The sequence below is a fragment of the Triticum dicoccoides genome, chromosome 2B (genome assembly GCF_002162155.2).
Source record: "Triticum dicoccoides isolate Atlit2015 ecotype Zavitan chromosome 2B, WEW_v2.0, whole genome shotgun sequence".
NCBI lineage: Eukaryota > Viridiplantae > Streptophyta > Magnoliopsida > Poales > Poaceae > Triticum > Triticum dicoccoides.
In genome coordinates, this window is record NC_041383.1 from 27,923,051 (window position 1) to 27,943,042 (window position 19,992).

At 39.1% G+C, this 19,992-nt stretch overlaps 1 pseudogene; it reads left to right on the plus strand.

Annotated features, from left to right (window-relative positions):
• LOC119360312 overlaps nucleotides 1-14,368 on the plus strand; it is a 24,582-nt pseudogene extending 10,214 nt beyond the window's left edge.
• Nucleotides 14,369-19,992: the final 5,624 nt, after the last annotated feature.

The following is a 19,992-nucleotide window of genomic DNA, read 5'->3' on the forward strand; positions in this document are numbered from 1 at the left end:
GTCGCGCCTCCCGCCGCCAGCCACCCCGACCCCCATGTTTCCCACCTGCCCACCCCATAGGTCGTCGCCCTCCCGCAACTATCTGGTGCCGGTGACGCGCGCCGCCCCCGACCATAATCTCATGCCTCCGCTGTCCCCCACCAGGATCCAACTATGGCGGCGGCATCTCCTCTGCTTCAACCATGGAGGCCGCTTCCCCCTGCTTCAAACGCAGCGACGACCCTCCCACTGCGCGTTCCACCAGCAACCACTGTCAGGCTGCCTTATTCTGTGCAGCGGTGGTGCATCCCCTACTCCCAGATCTAGGCGTGGGCCCCAACCCCTTCTACCACAGGATCCCGGCCTCGCCGGTGGGCGACGACGCTGTCCACAGCCCGTGGCTCATACCCCCAGAGCCGTTGAGGCTTAGGTCCCTCATCCTACATCCCTCCCTCAAAAACGTCGCTCCGACCTTCTTTCACAGAGCCAGCGGCGGCTCTGCCTTCCTACAGTTGCCCGTGATCCTCCATCGATGTTCACGCGGTCATCCGCTGCACCGCCAACATCCTCTCTTCGGCCAACCTGCAGCTGGGGGAGGTCTCGAACTGCAGCTGGAGGAGGTCTCGACCTGCAGGTATGTATGGCTGAAAACACTAGTAGAAAACAGGGCTTTGGTCCAGGCCGGGTTAGCCCATAAGTCCCGGTTCAGTCATGAACCGGGACTAATGTGAGCATTGGTCCCGGTTGATGCGGCAAAGGCATTAGTCCCGGTTCAAATGGGACCTTTTGGTCCCGGTTGGTGCCACGAACCGGTACTAATGGGTGCGATGCCCATTAGTACTGGTTCGTGGCACGAATCGGTACTAAAGGTTAGACCTTTAGTAGTACCGGTTCGTGCCACGAACCGGTACTAATGGATTTGAGGCATTAGTACCGGTTCGTGCCACGAACCGGTACTAATGGATTTGAGGCATTAGTACCGGTTCGTGGCACAAACCGGTACTAAAGGTCTCATTTTCAAACAGTACCCCCCGGATCGCCTTTTCAGTTTTGTAAAAAGCAAAAGAAAATGATAAAAACTTCAAAAATTAAAATCCTTCGAGATGTAGTTATGTTACTACATCTACTAGTTAGGAAAATTTAAAAACTTAAATTTGGACATGTTTTGCAAAAAGTGTAGGGAAAATGTAAAACGGCTATAACTTTTGCATACTATGTCAGAAAAAACGTATAATATATCAAAATGTTCAGCACGAAAATCCGCATCCAATTTTGACCGCCTATGGCCTGTTTGCAAATTTTTAGAATCCTCAAATTCTAAAAGGAAAAAAAGTTATGCTCAAATTTCAGTTTTTTTGATTTTTTTTTAATTTTTGTTAAATCTGGTCAAACTATGGTCAAACTACTTATTCAAGAAGTATTAGTGTTACTAAATAATTATTCAAAAACATTAGTGTTACTAAATAATTATTTTAGTTTTTTTGAATTTTGGTCAAATCTGGTCAAACTGTAGTCAAACAATGGTTAAACTACTTATTCAAGAAATATTAGTGTTACTAAATAATTATTTCAGTGTTTTTGAATTTTGGTCAAATCTGTTCAAACTGTGGTCAAACTGTGGTCAAACTACTTATTTAAGAAATATTGGTGTTACTAAATAATTATTGTTTTTTAGAACAGTAATTTCAAACTCAAACAGTGAAATGTGTGACTTCATGCTCAAGCTAAATTCCTGAGGGTTAATAGGATTGACATCTTAGTATTGTTAGGAAAACAACAAGTGCAGACTTGGAAACGAGGGAGAATAGAACCTGGAAGTTAAGCGTGCTCAGGCTGGAGTAGTGAGATGGGTGACCGTCCGGGAAGTTAGATGATTTGGAATGATGAGGGGTGATTAGAGATTAGAGGTTAAATTGAGCAGTGATGAGGGTGATTAGAGATTAGAGGTTAAAATAATTCAGAAATTTGAAAATAAAAAAATAAAAAAAATTCAATTTTTTTTATAAAATTTCCTTTAGTCCCGGTTCGTGTAAGAACCGAGAATAAAGGGGGAGGCTTTAGTAAGACCCTTTAGTCCCGGTTCCAGAACCGGGACTAGGCCCTTATGAACGGGGACAATAGGCCCTATTTGTACTAGTGAAAGCTTGAACCTTACTGTGAATACTTGGTCTTCTACAAACAGTTGGGATTACAAGTATACATGCAGTCGCAAATTGTCATCAATGGTGGTGTCTTATTTCAGGCGACGATCTTACTAAAAGATCGAGATGAGCTCAAGCAAGTATACCTGGTTGAATGACCCAACCACGTTAAACAACATGAAATAGGCGAGAGAGAGACAATCTGGGTTACATACAATGTATGTTAGCTCTGCAGAGAAAATATATGTTCGTATTCTTGCACCGTTGTGCTAGCTAACACAACTTATTATTCAGTGATTTGCACAAACACTTCACCTGGAGGTATCGACTGTAGCTTGTCGCGTCTGCCGCTGCCGCCGAGGTCCACCACATACAACCGACGCTGCAGCAACCACCCCTCACCATTGTCTATTGCCGATCCATGCAACCACGTCGAGCCGCCCACTGGACGTCGGCACAGAGGCAGGGCCATGCCGAGGGAGCTCGAGCTCCAGCACCCACAGCCGGTTCCCCTGCAGGTTGTACACCCCACCAACCACACCATCTTCTTCTCCTTGTCTATTCTCTTGCCTCTTTGCTTCTGTAGTTCTAGATGTTTTAAAAAGGTTGGTATTTTTGCTCTCTGTAATGTTCAAAAATTTGGTACTGTAATTTTTTCGGATCTGCAAAGATGTAATCTCGGCAAGGTTGGACTATGTTAAAGTAAGATATTACCAACCAAGAAAAAAGAGAAATTTGGGTCTATGATTTCCCACTATATTTGCCCCAACTTGTGTGCTGATTTCATTTGAAAAATCTAGAAGTTCAATGATATAAAATATATAAGTTCTGACTCCACAAGATGTATGTTTGGAGAATAAAAACAATAGTTAAATGTACCCACCTCCAGAGTAAAAAAGAACATATAAATTTGCATTACGGAGTTACAAAAATTCAGAGCCAAAAACATATAAAAGTTCATAGAAGGCAGTGCTAAAAACGTTCAAAAAATTTCCCTTTGTTTCAGGTTGCAGCGGAAAAACAAAAAGCAGAAGTTTAAAGATGAAATTTGAAGAAGGAAATATGCAACAATCAAAGAAGTCGCAGTCTTATTACAGAGAAGGAGAACGCCTTGCGATCCAGCCGAGTTGACTCCTGCCATCGGCACTGCATAATTATCACTGGATGTCCATGGCCACATGTCCATGGCCACCGGTGCTGGATAACTAGCATTGAACGACTTGCAATCTAGAAGAAAGTTGCGCCCCTGTGGAGATCTATAACGTTGTGCAGTTGGTCGTGATGTCTCCTAGAGCTTAAATTTTATGACCCTGATGCATTTTCTTCTTTTTTGATGTTCCATTTGATGCATAAATTATCACTGGATGCCCATGGCGTGTGCACGGTATGTGATTGTGTTAGTTCCCGACGGGTTCCATCATGTACTAAATGGTGATGGATAGAGAGATCCATTATTCATTTGTATAGAAGTTCAAATTTAAATAAAATAGAGGTTCAATGTTTATGAAAGCTACTTTAGTAATTCTTTATTAAAAGTGTACTGGCGTTGCAGGTGGCAGCCGCGGCATTTGTCTGTGTGTGAATAAAATGGAGCAGTTCAAGTTAAAATAATGGAAAAAAATTCTTGTATTTGTGTGTGTGAATAAAATGGAGAAGTTCAAGTTAAAATAATGGAAAAATTGTTCCTGTTCTTTAGAGTAAAAAATGTATCATGGTTGGTTTCCCAAATTAGTTGCTCTCTAAGGCACATTATGTTGTTGCTTTCCTTCTCCTTCGTGAAACTGCTACAAAAAAGACAGAGCATAGAAGTTAAAAATTGAGCGTAGAAGTAAAAGATTAAAAGCAAAAAACAAGCACGTATTTCTTGAAGACAAAATAAAGGTTGATGCGAAGTTCATATTCTCTTCCGCGGATAGTTCCATATGTTTGCTTATGGCAAAACACACACATTGGGTATCCAAAAATAAAGAGGCAAACATACAAAAAGAATCTGTGAAGTTCCAATTTTGAAAATAGAGAAGTCTGAAGTTTATTAAAAAAGAACAAAATCTATTTGTTTCTAAAAAATAAAATAAAATGTTCAGGTTTAAATACCACAATAGTTGGATGTTCATTAAAATAATCCTAGCAAAATAAAAACTACGAAGTTCAATTTGAAATAATAGAATAGTTTGATGTATATTAAAACATTAGATTTTTCACATTATTAAAAGAATAAAACAAAGAAGTTCAAACTAAAATAACGGAGTAGTTCAATGTATATATAAAAAACTCAGATTTTCCTCATTACTAAAACAATAAACCTAAGAAGTTCAATTTAAAATAGTAGAGTGGTTTGATGTTTTTTACAAAATTCAGAATTCTCCCATAAGTAAAGAATAAACCAAGAAGTTCAATTTATAATTATAGAGTAGTTCAAAATTCAAATAACTCAGTTTTCTATACATAAGCTTTCCCGTGTGGCCACCGTGCACCTCAGGGCGCCGAATATGGTAAGATCCACTAAAAAATTCCTATTTAACCATTGAGTATTTGGAAAAAGTTTCTACATGGGGAAGGAGCGGATTAGCAGTAGCTTTCCAACGCCATCTCATTTGCCTCATTTCGATAAACAGTTTAGAAATAGACACGAAAATACGATTCACTTTTTTTGTATAAAGAAAAAGAAAAATAGTTTTAAAACCGCTCTTAAACCGTGTACATTTTGCCAAAAATTTAACTTGGGTCATGATACTTGTGTCCATAGCTTTCCAACAGTATATCGCAAGCCCCATTAGGGCAATGTTTGCGGAAGTTCAACCTAGCACTTTGGAAAGTTCAATTGCTACTGATGCAGCAGGTTATGTAGTTATCAGAATATTATTCTCATCACACGCTCGTCACGACCCAAGAGCAAATCCGCTAATGAGCAATATTCATATTTAAAACGGGCATTTAGTTGCTAAAAACCATTTCCAAATTACACTTATATCACACAAAATACGATTGCCTGAATAATTCGCGTCGGGAGACATGATTGCGAAGATAGCCCGAAGGTCGGGTTCCTACAGAGGGAAGCTCAGGTTGTATAACACAGGAAGTTCATGATTTTTCCCATTACTAAAAGAAATAAAACCACGAAGTCCAAATGAAAAAGATGGAGAAGTTCGATGATTATAGAAAACTCAGATTTTCCTCGTTATTAAAGAATGGAAACAAGAAGTTCAAAATTTAAAAAATAGAGTGCTTCAAAATTTCATAAAAAAGATTAAGAAAAAACCCAGAAAGTTCATATTAAAAAGGCAGAGAAGTTCGATGATTATAGAAAACTCAGATTTTCCTCGTTATTAAAGAATGGAAACAAGAAGTTCAAAAATAAAATAACAAGAAGTTAAACTTTTAAAAATAGAGCGCTTCAAAATTTCACAAATGAGATTAAGAAATAAAACTTGGAAGTCCATATTAAAAAGATGGAGAAGATCGATGATTATAGAAAACTCAGATTTTCCTCGTTATTAAAGAATGGAAACAAGAAGTTCAAAAATTAAATAATAAGAAGTTCAACTTTTAAAAATAGAGGGATTCAAAATTCATAAAAAAAGATTGAGAAATTCAGATTAAAATTCGTAAGAAATCAAATATTTTCACGTAACCGAGAGAAGTTCAGATTGATAACTGCCAGAATTTCACGTACTACAGGGTGTGCATTTTGTATTAAAAAGAATGAAAATGCAAAGCATAAAGTTTTGTTGCTAGGAGTTCAAGTGCTCGACTCGAGAAAGTTCAAAAATTCTTGTGTGGGAGAGGTTGAACAAAAATACGTGATAGAAGTTCAAGGTGAAAACAACGAGAAGTTCAACTACTGCAAGGAATGCATTTCAAATGAGAATAAAAGTATAGAAAATTAAAAGCTTAAAAGGTTTGTTAAAAGAAGTTCAAGTGCTCTGCCCGGGGAAGTTCAAAAATTCTTACGAGAGAGGCTCATCTTGTATTTCCATGTTCGATTTTTTCCGTATAAAAATCGAATACAATTCTTTACTCAAAATATAAAAAGGTGAAGTTCAAATTGAAATAACATAGAAGCTCGGAGTTTATTAAAACCTAAGATTTACCTTTTCAAAAAATAAAAAGCACAACGCCATTTTTTGGACTTTTGAAAACAATCTCATAAACGTAAAAATGGTTGCTAAAAGTTCAAGTGCTCGGCGAGAGAAAGTTCAAAAATTCTTATGAGAGAGGTTCACCGTGTATTTAGATGTCCAAAATACATAAAAAAATATGTTGCTTTTTGTGTTTTAAAATAATTCTCTCAAACCAGAGAGAAGTTCAAAGTGATGACAACGGGAAGTTCACGCACTATATGGTGTGTATTTCATATAAAAAATACAATAAAGTGAAACAAAGTGAAACAAAGTGAAGTTGAAACAGACATGCCCAAGAAGTTCAACTACTTCACGCAGTGCAAAAAATAGCACGTCAAAAAACAGCACCTCGAAAATTAGAGTGAAGTTCAAACAGACATGCCCGAGAAGTTCAACTACTTCACGCAATGCATTTCCATTCACGATGAAGGCAGAAATCATGATCTTGTCGTTTTCTAATTTACTTCAAAATGGCAGGAATATCATTTGTGTAAGTTCAAGTCCTCGGTCGGAGAAAGTTAAAAAAATGTTGTGAGAGAGGTTTGTACAAAAAGAATATCATTTGTAAAACACTGACGAAAATAGATGGGAAAATTACAAACAAAAATAAGTCACAGAAGTCCAACGTGAAAACAGCAGGAAGTTCAACTACTACACTGAATGAATTTCACAAGAAAACTTTTAAAACCGTCGCGAGTATGAAAAAATGATCAACGCGGAAAAGTTGTGTGTTTATAACACATTTCCATCGGTATATCATTTGCTTAATTCCGGTGAGTAGATGAAGAGCTACGAGAAAAACAAATCATGTGAAAAACAGAGTGAAGTTCAGGCAGAAATGCCACAAAAGTTCAAGTACTTCACGCAATGCATTTTCGACGAATCTGTTTCGCGATAAAGGCAGAACGAGTGATCTCGTCGTTTCTGAAATTACTTGAAAATGGCTAGGATTCAGAGAAAACCATCAACATGAAAAAGTTTCGCATTTTTCATAGCTTTTCAACAGTATATTATTTGCCCATTTCCGATGAAGTTTGTAGAAATTACAGCGAAAATACATTTTTAGCCATTTTCATAATCAACGTAAAACCGTAATGAATTTGGAGAACCAATATATACCAAAAAGTTTTGCATTTGTTCAGGTTTTCCAACGCCATATCATTTGCTAGATTCGAACGTATGATTAAAAAATAGATCGAAAATACAAACTTGGTAGAACTTGTACCGTTTTCTCAATTACTCTTAAACCATTCAAAATTTGGAAAAACTTTCAACATGAAAAGAAAGCGCATTTTCATAAGATTTCCATCGCCATATCATTTGTCTCAATTGGATTAGGCGTTTAGAAATGGCATCAAAAATACGAACTCGGTTGTTTGGTTTGTGAAATTTTACGATTTTCCACATTACTCTTTAACCATTGGGAATTAGAAAAAACTTTCAGCATGTGGAACGAGCGGTTTTACCGCATCTTTCCAACACCATATTATTTGCCTCATTCCAATAAACGGTTTAGAAATGCGACTGAAATTACGATTCATGTTTTTGTGTGAAGAAAAAACGGTTTTCAAAACTACCCTCTTAAACCACTTACATTTTGCCAAAATTTTAAGCTGGGTCATGATACTGGTGTCCATAGCTTTCCAACGGTATATCGCAAGCCCCATTTGGGCAATGTTGATGGAAGTTCAACCTAGCACTAGGGGAAGTTCAGGTTGAACATCTCAGGCAGTAAAATTGCAAAAAACGCAATTTCATCACGACCCGAGAGCAAAATCCGCCAGCGAGCGAGATTTCTATTTAAAACTGGTATTTAGTTGCTAAAAATGTTTCTAGATTACAGTAACATCATATAGAACACTACTGACCAGAATAATTCGCGGGGGAAGCCACGGTTGCAAAGATAGCCCGAAGGTCGGGTTCGTACAGAGGGAAGTTCAAGCGCGTGTACAAACAAAAAAAAGTCACGGAAGTTCTACGTCAAAACAGCATGAAGTTCAACTACTACGCTGAATGAATTTCAGATGAAAAACTTTTAAAATCGTTGCGAGTATGAAAAAATGATCAACACGGAAAAGTTATGTGTTTACAGTAACTTTCCATCGGTATATCACTTGCCCAATTCTGATGAGAGGATGGAGAGCTAGGAGCAGTGAATAGAGATATACGAGCAAAAAAAAGCACGTGAAAAACAGAGTGAAGTTCAAGTACACGTGCCGAGAAGTTCAGGTTCTTCACGCGGTGCATTTTCGAAGAATCCGTTTCGCGATAAAGGCAGAACGAATGATCTCGCCATTTTCGCAATTACTTGAAAACGGCTAGGAATCAGAGAAAACCATCAACATGAAAAAGTTTCGCATTTTACGTAGCTATTCAGCGGTATATTGTTTGCCCCATTCCGATAAAGTATGTAGAAAGTATGCCAAAAATATGTTTTTAGCCATTTTCTAGTTTGACTTAAAACTGTGAGGAATTAGGAAAGACAATATATACGAAAAAGTTTCGCATTTGCTCAAGCTTTCCAACGCCGTATCATTTGTTGCATTCTGCCATACCGGTAAAAAATTAGCTCGAATATACGAACTCCGTGGAACTTGTATAGTTTTCTAAATTACTTTTAAACTGTTCCGAATTAGAAAAACTTTTAACATGAAGAAGTAGCGCATTTTCACAAGCTTTCCAATGCCATATCATTTGCCTCAAATGGATTAGCCGTTTATAAATTACACTGAAAATACGAACTCGGCTGTTCGGTTTGCGAAATTTAACGATTTTTAAAATTACTCTTTATCCATAGGGAATTAGAGAAAACTTTCAACATGTCGAAGGAGCGGTTTTACAGCAGCTTTCCAACGCTATATTATTTACCTCATTCCGATAAACGGTTTAGAAATGCGATCGAAAATATGATTCACATTTTCTGTATGAAAAAGAAATGGTTTTCAAAACTGCTTTTAAACCGCTTACATTTTGCCAAAAATTTAACTTGGATCATGATATTAATGTCCATAGCTTTCCAACGGCATATCGCAAGCCCCATTTGGGCACTTTTTAGCTAAAGTTTAACCCAGTACTCGGGAAAGGTCAGGCGCATTATTCGGGAAGTTCATGTTGTGATAACAATATTATTCTGATCTCGTGATCAAAATAGTGTTTATGTGTGTGTGTGTCTATATATATATATATATATATATATATATATATATAGACACATACACACACACGCGTGCTAAACTAAGCCTGAGCGCATTTGTCTTAGCGTACGCTCCGGTCGCTCGACGAATCGGCCAGTATATGCGCTAATTAGCCGAACCCCGCGGCCTAGTCCGTGAAAATTCTGCCGTAACAACTTACGACCAGCGTCCACCGCTTCGCCAGGGATCAAACCACTGATGACTCATTGCATGGTAAACAATTACCATCCCATCCATCTTTTTAACTCCTCTCAATTAGTGAGCATGTAGTAATACGTTACTACATGTAGTAACTAGGGATCAAACTATTGATGAATCATGTAGTAATACTTTACTACATGTAGTAACTACGGATCAAATCAATTATGACTCACTACACTGCAGGATTAAGAATTACCATCCTGTCCGTCTTTTTTACTGCTGCTAATTTAGTGAGCATGTAGTAATTCGTTACTACATGTAGGAATTAGATCAAACCATTGATGACTCACACGGTAAAGAATCTACGTCCATTACCACCAGTACTATCTCTATTACTGTCACTCATTCAAACCATTGATGACTCACATGGTAAAGAATCTACGTCCATTACCACCTATGCATTCTCTATTACTGCCACTCATTAATTACCTCAGAGTCGGGATGTCGTGACCATGCATCTTAACAAAATTAAACGCGTTACTTTTTCTTGCACACAACGTTACCCTCACAAATTAGTGGTGGAGAGACCGGAGCGTATGCTAAGCATTCTGCGCGCTCGTTCACAATAGCGCCACCATACTTGGATAGATTACTACATTTTATACACCCTTTTACTAGATTTTGTATATATATACACGCTACCGGGTGTTGTTACTCACACTTTTGTTTCATACATTGTAGATAGTATCTATCATACTGAAGTGCTTATACATGTACGTAATATGTAGTATATAAAAATATTTACATAGTATATATACTATTTGTTTGATTGTATGTACCATATTTTGAGCATACTCCATTTTATGTACAAATATGTACGTATTTTACAAATACAATAAAAACTATGAGCTCACATGCAATTTTTTCATATAACTCACGTTGAAGTATCTTAGATATAACATATGAACGAACATACTAAAGTAATAATATAGTGTATATACTACCACATGACAGTACATGAGAAATGGATGTAACTACACCAGATAGTAGGCTGTATTTTCCATATATCAACTGAGCTAGGGAGGACGATGCGGAAATGAAGCGGTCATCTCAGATATATATGGAGCGCTCGAAAAACTTCAAACGCAAAACTTAAAGGCAAATTTATCATAAATTATGGCCAATTCATTTAAATTGGATTGTGTCTGTCACTTGTTATTCTATGCTTGTCCTAAGTGAAACTCGTCCAAACTTGACCTTACATGTACCAAATAATATACCAACATTTACAACATCAAATTAGTTTTATTAGATCAATCATGAAATATATGTTTACAATATCATTATTCAACCTTATACATGTTAATACATTCTTCTGAAAACATGGTCAAACTTAAAAAAGTTTGACTTCAAACAAGTTTAATTAGAATCACATTTATTTAGAAACAGAGGAAGCAATTTTCTTTATTGTACATTTTGATTTGAGTTTGTTTTATTTTTCACATGAGATAATGGAAGATCAGGGAAGATGTATCAAGTGAGGCTCCACTCTCATTTTTCACTTTTTTTTTTTGACAGAACTCATTTTCCACTTCTTAATTAAGCGTCAATCGCCTTGGCCAAGCTTCAGCCGTGGCCGGTCCAAAAATCTGGGATCTTATTGTTCCGTACAATGTCAATGTTAAAATTTGGAGCTCCTGTGCATGGTACGGAAGCTTCTTTTATCTTTTTTTTTTACAAAAGAAGCCAGTGAATAAAGAACATATCTAGCATCCAGATACAAGGAATAAAGGGAAGAAGAAAAAAGTGGAAAAGGTGAAAAAGGAAAAGGAAAACACATGCATCCAACAAAAAGGGATAGACATCTAGTACGTACTAATTATCTCTTGCATGGGAAGGCAGCAGGGATACGTGCATTTGCAGGTGTCCTAGAGTGCATAACACATGTGTACTACTACTACATGTGCACCGCGACGTCTTCACAGTTAGCACGCATCCCTGCAAACCGACGCTCAAGGAAACAATATTCTGGGAGTCCCATCCCCGTGCATGGCAGGCGGTCCGAATTGAAGTCCCCAGCAGCCAGATCGCCACCCTTGTGTAAGGTAATTGCCTTTGCTCCTTATATATAATAATCTTGGTACTACCTCCCTTGTGGTTTAATGGTGTCCTTCATATTTTGTGCTAAATTTTAACCTTAGATTTAACTAATAAAATATTGATGCATATCATCAAAAATAGTATCATTGGAAACTATGTTCAAATATGAATCGAAGGATATAAATTTTGGTCGCATGCAAAGTTTTACACAAAATACAAGGGGACTAATAAACGATGAACGAGGTAGTAGTACAACAGTCTATGAGCTAGTTTGCCCTTAATGTTCTTCTATCGGTGTTGAACTAATAATATACGTGTGACTCCAGCATAGCATCATTGTTCATTTCTTGTATGTTTGCCAACATCTTCAACTATATTGATGTTGGAATTTCACATGTGTGTTAAGCAGACCATGGGTGCTCGAAACTGCTCCGTTCAAGCAATCAAGGACTTCTCTAACCACATAGATGGGCAGTTGATGCAAGTGAACGCTCTGTTGGTGGCAAGCACCATTGTGATAGGTGTTATGGTTGGGATCGGTGCCTACGGTCAACGCTACCGTCACCATCCACTGACTGGGTTCCTCTTTGTTGGTGCCAGCACCTTGTTCCTGCCCATCCTCTCCTATGTTATCTCTACCGTTGGCAATCAAGATATCGTTGCTGTTTTCTCTGATCCACACATCATATCAGGGTTGTGCCACACACAGGACCACATTGTCTCAGTCTTCATATGGGCTAGTGTTGTTCAGATTGCTGGCATCAACACTGCTGCAATAGTTGTTGGTGATGACAAGAAAGGCCGAAACATTACCCCTCCTGTCACGGTACTACTTGTTCAAGCCATATGGACTTCGTACCTTGCTGTTAACTTCCTAGGAAAGGATTTTGATTCACTATATCGAGGATGGTCCCTAAACAATGTGGAGCCTGGAGATGTATTGGTCCTTCTTCCACCATTTTTTCTTATCATTGCTAAACTACTTACCAAATATTATGCATGGTACAAGGCAAGAAGTTCATTAGCATTTGGGCGCAATCCTCATGTCATTGCTGGATACATGGAGCAGCTAAAAGATGAAAGCCAGCATGCCGAGCTAGCAAGTGAGCATTCCCTTCCTCCACTCATAGTTACAGGAGAGGACGCAACATTGGTACAGAAAAAGCCTCATAGTTATGGCCAATGGTTATCCAACCAAGCTGACGGGGCAAGGATAGACAACAGTGGCTTAGTAACCATTGAAAAAGTTTGGAATTTGGAGGATGACATACTTCTGAGGTCTTCAACGAAGCAACTTAAAGATTTATGCTTTTCATTTGCGTTGTTCAAGCTACTCAGGTGCCGATTTGCAAGGCATACAATCGTCGAGACTGGTTTCATGAAGGCCTATAATTTAATGCCACACGTGTTGCTCCAAGATGGTGATGATGAAAGAACATTTGGTTTGATTACATATGAGCTTTCTTTCCTTCACGATTATTATTGTTCATCTCTCACAATCTCGTATTCAAGGCATTGGTTACCCATTTTGAGCATATCAATTTCACTCCTAAGCATGGGTTGGAGCTTATTCTATATGTTGGACAAAATTATTGGCATTGCGGGGAATGCAGTAAAGGGTTATGATCCGCAAATAACCTGTCAGATGGAATGTGTTAGTTCAACCGAGAAACCTTACGGAAATTGGTATTTTGATGTAGTGCCTGTGCTTCTACTTTTAGCTCTAGTTATGCTTGCCGAGGTGCGGGACATTGCTTCTTACATCTGCTCCAACTGGACTAAAGTAGTCCTTATCTGCCACTATGTTAGGCATGCTTCTTCTTGGAAGCAATCACCGTGGAAGAAGAAGTTGCTTGGACTTGTGTTGCGCTGCAAATGCAAGCTGCTAAATCATTGGGAGGACAGAATGGACCAGTGTTCGGTATTGGCGCTGCACCCAAAAACAACTCCAATGGGTATTATCCAGCACCTCATCCCTCTGCGTGACAGGACTAAGGTACCCAGAGAAGTGAAGACCGCTGTCCTCAAGGCACTGAGAAGCCCCGGTTGGAGCCCAAGCAATGGAGTCGCGTCCCTGTGCACAAGGCTACATCTGCAACCCCTCTCAGCGTCCAGTGGCACCCAAGGTGTAGCCGATATAATGCTCGTGGCCCACATTGCCACGAGCATCCTTGAAGTAAGATCGGTGTCGCGTCAGCCTGGCTCTGCTCATGCAACTGCCGCCATGCACTTGTCACGATACTGCGCCTACTTGGTGGCCTACGCACCCGAGCTACTCCACGATGATGATGAGTGGTCCAAGAGCTTGTACAAGGCCGTCGAAAAGGATGCCAAGCGCGCACTTGTAGGCGTCAGGGGGGCGTGGAATCCCGAACGACTTGTCCAGGCATTGAGTGTTGGGTCTGAGGCGCACCACGTGCTCAAGAATGGAGCGGAGCTCGGGAAGAGGCTGGTGGAGCTAGCGGCAGACGAAGGAGAAGAGGCAGCCTGGGAGGTCCTCGTCGACTTCTGGTCCAACATGATCCTCTATGCCGCTCCGTCAGACAACGTTGACGCTCACGCCGAGGCCGTTGCGCGGGGCGGCGAGCTTATAACGCTCCTATGGGCGTTGCTCACCCACCTCGGGGTTGCCAGCCGGCCCGAGGCTGCCGCACCCGCTGCTGCCACGCCTAATGCTCCCGGTGATGTTTAACTAGTGTGTTCCAGTTTACTACTATTGGATTTTGATTTTGTATTGATTGGTGTGTTGTGCTACTACTGTATGAAACATGAAAGAAATAATGTAATATGTCTCTTCTCACAAGTGTAAGTCCAGACGACATTTTGATATTTACTATTAAATACTTTGAAAAGGACATATAATTTCCTGCCCCCGAACATTTTGTTGCATCGATTTGTATGTGATAAATGCATATTCGTCAACCTTAGTAACAGGAAAGTCGTGGTATATTATTTGGGCGTGGCTATACGCCAGTTATTACTCAAAATAGATTTAGTGCCAGCCACTTAATTTTTCTGAAGTGCACGCAGGCACGCTAGCTTTATCCAGACCAGACTGTAGTACGAGTGGTAAACAGGAGTGCTAGTTCAACGTGTGTGTGTTTGTGTTTTATTTTCCTTTGAGTGTGTACGCGCCTGTGGCCTGTGGTTGTGCGCCTACGCGCATGTGCCTGGTGTGCACGATTACGTGTTTGGTTACCTGCGTCTTTTTTTCCTCTTTACATGTGTGTCTCGGTTGGATCTGGACCGCCTGACTAAGATAAAACAGCCCAAAAACCATCATCTACCCATAGCTTGGTTGCTTGCATTAGTCTGGCTGAATCAGGGAAGCAATATTTATCTGGTGTCTGGTAGCCTACATTTGACTACGTTATTTTGTTACGAAAGGCATATGATGTAATCATCACTTTTCACTAGTGATGACCTTACCGCACACTATTTTAACTTCATTGCAGTCCTATCTAGAAAGCAAATGGCAGTTCATCCTAACTACTAACAAATAGCATTACAAATTTAGCAGTCAAATGGATCAATATGGGAAATTTCATCAAAGCCAAATTAGATTGAAGTCCATCCTCGTCCTCTTCTTGTTTTGCAGATGTTGTTTTTTTTCTACTGATGCGGCACATCTTCTTCTGCTGTTGTTGCTGCTTCTACTCTTCTTCTGCTACTTCTCTTCTTATTGTTGTGTGATAACCACAAGTATAAGAGATCAGTTATAACTTTTTTGATAAATAAAAGTGTCAAAACCAACGAGGAGCTAAAGGTAGGATTTATATTCCCTTCAAGTTCTATTGACCACCGATACAACTCTACGCATATTTAACGTTCGCTTTACCTATAACAAGTGTGAAACTAGAAGTACTTTGTAGGTGTAAACGGATTGGTTTGCAAAATAATAAAAAACGTCAAAATAAAAGTTAGGTGCTGTTGTAATTAAAGTACAATTAATTTAGTATAACGAGTGTGAAAAAGTGGTGGTAGGATTTGCGAAATTGCCGCTAAGCAATTGGCTAAGTTACTAGACCAATAACAAGTTTTTATATGGGAGAGGCCAGTGCTAGCATGCCATCCCTCACTTTGATTTCTATGCATATATGATTGGAACTATTAGCAAGCATCCACAACTACTAAAGTTCATTAAGATAAAACTCAACCATAGCATTAAGATATATTGGTCTCCCTTCAATCCCATATGAATAAATTTCTATAGTAGGAAGAAGTTTCTGTCACTCTTGCCCTCCAATGCATAGTCCTATCAACATACCACTAACAAACCAATCATAGCAATTCCCCAATCAGCCAAAAGAACAACAAAAATTTACTCAGACATCATAGGATGACAACACATCATTGAATAATAATACGAAGCATAAAACACCATGTTCAAGTAGAGAGTACAGCGGGTTGCAGGAGCGTGGACCGCTGAATATAGATGACGGAAGGTGATTGAGGTGTTGAGAAAGATGAAGAAGTTAGTTGGTGTAGATCACCGTCACACGATGGTTGCTCCAGCGGCGTTCCGGCGCCACCGGGACAGAGGGGGAGAGTGCCCCCCTCCTTCTTCTTCTTCTTCTTCCCTTGCCTCCCCCGAAAACTGTTTCTTAAATTTCCGGAGATCCGTAACTCCAATTAGGCTGAAATTTTAACATCATTTTTTTCGAATATTATCTTTCTTGTGGCCAAAGAAGGGATGCAACCGCCTTACGATGGTCTCACAAGCCACCACGGTGCGCCGTAGTGACTTGTGGGGCCCTTGAGTATCATCTTGTGTTGATTCTTCTTCTTAAAAATCACATACATTCTCAAAATATCTCCGTAAATTTTTATCACGTTTGGACTTTGTTTAATATGAATATTCTGCGAAACAAAAACATGCAACAAACATGAACTGGCATTGGGGACTGGATCAATATGTCTGTCCCAATAATAATATAAAATGTTACCAAAAGTATATAAAGTTGTAGAATATTAACATGAAACAATCAAAAATTATAGATACAACGAAGACATATCAGTATGCCCAAGCTTAATTCGTGCTCGTCAGAGAGTAGGTAATGATAAAAAAGATAATTTTTGATATGAAATGCTACCTAGCATAATCTTGATCATGTATTCTAATCATGGCATGAATATTAAGACACGAGTGATTCAAAGCAATAATCTATAATTTAATATAAAAACATCAATACTCACGCATCCCAACAAATAATCATATCTTTCAAAATATCAATGCTAAAGAATGCTATCCCTACAAAATCATATAGTCTTGTCATGCTCCATCTTCTTAACATAAAGTATTTATTATGCACAACCCCGAAGACAAGCCGAGTAATTGGTTCATATTTTTTAACGCGCTTCAGTTTTTTCAACCTCTATGCAATACAGCATGCCATGAATACACTAGTAGAAAAACACCTAATAGTCCCGGTTCGTGAGGGCCTTTAGTCCCGGTTCATGAACCGGGACTAATGGGTCGTTACTAATACCTCCACCCATTAGTCCCGGTTCAAACAAGAACCGGGACTAATGTGCCTCCACGTGGCTCTGTGCGCCCAGCACAGTCAGGGGGCCTTTGGTCCCGGTTGGTGGCACCAACCGGGACCAAAAGTCCATGTTTTTTTTGGAAAGTGGCTGCTTTAGGGGTTTTGGGGGTTATTTTTAGGTTGTTATATTAGCTAGCTAATAGAGAGAAGTGTCCTCTCTTATATCTTCGTCCTTGGTTTACCAACGCTGCTGCTATATATGTTCATTTTACCCGCTGATATAATAACTCATGCATGCTCACATACATCAGCATATATAATAACAAGTACTCGTCCTACTAATCATGCATCATCATACAACTTCTACTCGTTATTAATAATAAGTCATACAATCATCATCCTCATAGTCATCGAACCCAACCCTACATAATTGTTCTTAACACATGATCATCAGTATCAGGTAGGACCTAAACACCCTTAAGGTAAAATAGCATAAAACAATATAGACCCCGACTCTCCATTATGAAGAATGGCGATCATCCTGTCTCCAATTTTTGCCCTTCGCTGAATGTTGCTTCCAAGAAGCTCCTTACGACTGTCCATACATTTTTCCATTCTATGATTGTCATGTCTTCACTTCTTTTAAAAACCCGGTATGGACAGTTGAGATTCGTAGGGCGACCTGGTTGTATGTTCAAAACATGAAGGCTAACGTGTGTATACATCAGATGAGGCACACAATCATCCGAGATTATCTGTTGAAAAACATAGTAATAACTTCGTAGTTAGCAATGATATGATGTACTAGTTTTAGAAGTGTGCAAAAAGATGCACGGATGTTGTAATAGTAAAAAATCTTACCAGGGTATCTCCATGGTAGTTACCGTACTTCAACACGTGCACTAGTGGCACGTATTGACCATAATGTTGAGGAGTTCGATTGTAGACATTGTAATTCTCAAGATCAGTACAAAATGCGACCAGATGATTTTTCTCCTGATAAGTTAGTTCGGAGCCTTCGGTGTAGTAGGTTCTGTCTACCATCTTCCGCACATTCTTTGAAAAATGAAAATAAGCTGTCAATGGAGAATAAGTTGTCAACTATTTTGAAATAAACAATATAAATTACTTAATAACTATGTTAAGCTCACATGGGGGAAGAATTGGAGGTGTATCCACAAGGACGAAAATCGTAGGTCTCTCTTGCTCGATTGTAGGATCACCAAGATCCATGGTAACAAGCATGCCCTCATCAAGACCATACATCTTGCAAAGTGCTTCCTAATTTTTGCAACCAAAATGGGTTACACTCTGAGCATTGTACAACTTTACTTGATAATCCACACCATGATGGGTACTTAGGATAATTTTTTTGGTTTCGAAACTTTCATGGTCTTCAAAACCCATCCTCTTCAAGACATAGCATCTTGCAAAGCATGGGATAAGCTAGTCGAATTGGAAAAGATGAAAAATATTGTCATGATTAAAATAGTTGAAGTCATGAGTAATTACGAAAAAAAACTATTATCATCGGTTGCGTACCGTATGAACATCGAAGGTCTCCTCGAGCTTAATGCTGAAGCGACGATCTTCGTCCAGCACAATGAACCTGTCGCAGATACCTCGGTCGTCGTGGCACCAGTCGCACTCCCCCGGGCGGTTTTCGTCGTCCGATGAGTACGACATTTCCGGCCTACGTTCATAATTCAAATATTAAACTAGATCATTATTATTAATCACGGGTTGACTATCGATGATCGATGTACGTAACTAGCCTCGTTTCATTCCCGAATGCATTATTATATCAAATTGTCTAGCACACGGGAATGAAGGAGAACTTATCCAATATGAGCATTCAATAAGCAAAACCAAATCATAAAATAAGCAAAACCAAATCATAAAATAAAGTATAGTATTCAAATTAGCATGCATTCAATAATTATAAGCAAAAGTACATCATCTCTTAGTGTCCGTACATCGTCGAATATTATCACTAATACAACTAGAACCGTAGCGCCCGACAGGTATCGACGCGGGCGGTGGACACCCAAAGATAAGGAACCATCACAGGATCATAGCTCCAGTGAGATCCCTGAAGAACCTGCCAGGTATTGTTGAATCTGCCCTCCAATGCAACCATGCAGTGACGGACGTGCTCGTCCTCCTCGCTGACACGGTGACGTACCACATCTGCGGTGTCTGGATGCCTCACCACCGTCACTGGCCCACGCGACCGCCACCAAACAAGGATCGGGTCAACAACGGGCTGCCTCCTCACCAACCTACGTCCCCCGGAAGGTAGCACCTCCCAATACTAGCCCGGTGGAGCCCAGTCCCGAACATGGCCCTGATCAAGCAGGCCTCCACCACCGAGTCGACGACGACAAGGATGCGGGATAGGCATCGCCGACGTCGATGCGGCAACTACTTCTATATATAGTTAAATAAAAGTAGTTTTATTAATTAAATCAACTATCTAGTTCAACTACTAAGCACTTACTATAAATAAATAAATATATAGTACTTACTAAAAACAAACTACTTCTATATATAGTAAAATAAATTAGTTTATTAAATCAACTAGCTAGTTCAACTATATATAAAATCTAATCTAACAAAAAAATCTATGAACTACATATCTAAATTACTACACACATCTAATCTAACAAAAAAAATCTAATTAATGTAACAAAAAAAATCTAACATAATAAAAACAAATTAATTACTACACATCTAATCTAACATAAAAAATCTAATCTAACAAAAAAATCTATGAACTACATATTTAAATTACTACACACATCTAATCTAACAAAAAATCTAATTAATC